The sequence below is a fragment of the Nematolebias whitei genome, chromosome 10, assembly GCF_014905685.2.
Source record: "Nematolebias whitei isolate Nwh7 chromosome 10, NemWhi1, whole genome shotgun sequence".
Taxonomy (NCBI): Eukaryota; Metazoa; Chordata; class Actinopteri; order Cyprinodontiformes; family Rivulidae; genus Nematolebias; species Nematolebias whitei.
Window position 1 is genome coordinate 38,825,711 of NC_056507.1, and position 2,064 is coordinate 38,827,774.

Genomic DNA, 2,064 nt, shown 5'->3' on the forward strand with positions numbered 1-2,064 from the left:
CCGGGGGTGCCCCGTGCTGTCGGGTGCTGAGAAGCGGAGGAGCAGCGCTGCGTGGTGCTTGAGAGAAGTTCGGAGTTTGTATCGGAGTTGCTGCAGGCCTCCATCCAAAATCACTTGGATAATAATTAATTTTATTCCGGATCACGCTGTTGACCCTGTTGACCTGAAACGAGCTTGGATCATGTCTTTCTCGTCAGGAGGATTTTCTGGCAGCTCGCTCTGCTATTTGCTGCAAATTATCTGTTTCTGTTTCGGCCTGTTGATTCTGGACCCAGCATCTGTTTCTAATGGGAGCATCCATCCATCCATCCATCCTTCTTCACTGGGGGGCCGGAGCCCCCCTCAGCCCAACTCAAACTGCAGTTGGGCCAAGTCGTCGGGTTTGTTTGCCCATTTGAACCGTGACGTTTTATGGTCTGAAACTTTTCTGCATCATTCATATTATTGTCACTATTTTCAGTTCTCAGATTATCTGGAGTCACTGAATCTTGTTAATACACCTGAATCTGTCCATCACTGCAACTTTCACTGTTTTTGGGTTCTGAATGATCGCGTCTTCATATTCTAATTCTTCAAATCCAGTCTTCAGCTCGGCATTCATTTTAGCGTACTCAGCATCTATGTATTTAGAAAATGTCTTTCTGCATGGAGGACCGACGCCTGCTCTCCCCGGTATTTTGCCAATAAGGGTTCTGAATGAGTCTGAGTCAACTGTTGATAATGGGAGCATGTTTTCAACAACATACCTGCCTATCAATCGGTTTAGTTCATTCTGCGTCACAAGTTTCTGTGAAGCTGGAGCAAAAAAATCCACCTTTAACTGCTTGGACGGCGTAGCTCCGCGTTCTTCTTCGTTAGCAGAGCTCACGTTAGCCACACCTGGTCTGCTATCATCATCAGTACTGTCAACAGCAGTGTTTTTAGCCACGAGTTTTGTTGAACCATGTGCAGTTGTGAGATGCTTCATCAGATTAGAGTTGCTTACGACGGACGTAGACAAACACTTCGCTCCGGGACATAATGTACACTTCACACTCACGTTCTTGCCTTTTACCTCAAGGAGAGTAAAGTAGTGTCTGTATTTCCACTTTGAAAACGCCAGCTTTCCCTCCGGACTCGCCATTGCTGCAGGACTTCTGCTAACTTTTCAGATTTGGAGCTGCAGCGTGTGGTTTGCGAGTGAACTGAACAACAAAACCTCTGATTGGCTTACCTCTCTTTACCTGTTACTCTACCTTAGCCAATCATCATCATCCTTTATATGATTGTTTCACCCCTCCCTCCTACCCTCACCAAGGAAAAAAAGTAAACAAACAGCTTACGACAAAATAACGTACCCCATTTAGTGGTTGTAACGGTAACGGCGTTGTAACGATAGACATAGTAACGACTTAGAGTACCCGTTAATGAAAAAAATAACGCCGTTTGTAACGCCGTTTATTTGTACTCCGTTATTCCCATCACTGCTAATGACAGTTGTTTTTAAGTGTGTTAAACAAAATACATATGATGTGATTTTATATTATTTGTATAAAAAATTACTGTGATAAAATAGATATGTTTTACAAATGTGCTGTTACAGACATACTAACCTAATATTTATAATAACTGCCAATACATGCACACAAACACACACAACAATACATGGCACACCTTTCATAGCAGCAGGATATAAACCTGTAAAAGTTTCCTACCCAATAACTTCTGTAGCACTTGTCCATCGTAACAATCCTCCTCCAGATCTTTCACAATGATCCTCTCCTCCTCCAGCTCACTGTTGATCCAATCTACTAGAACCTTCAAGAAAACCAGCATTTAGACTACCACAGGTTTGAAGACGAACACAGTATTGTCATGTCATCCCAGAATACCTTCAAAAGATCTTTAAATTTAAGGTTTTCCCGAGAAGCAGGGTCCAGCATGATCCTCTCAGCATTTTCTTCTGTGGAAAACGAAATCAAACATATGAAGACCAAACATACATGTGGGAGTTTGAACATCCATCCATCCATCTAAATATCTACATATATATACATATCTACATATATATATATATATATATAT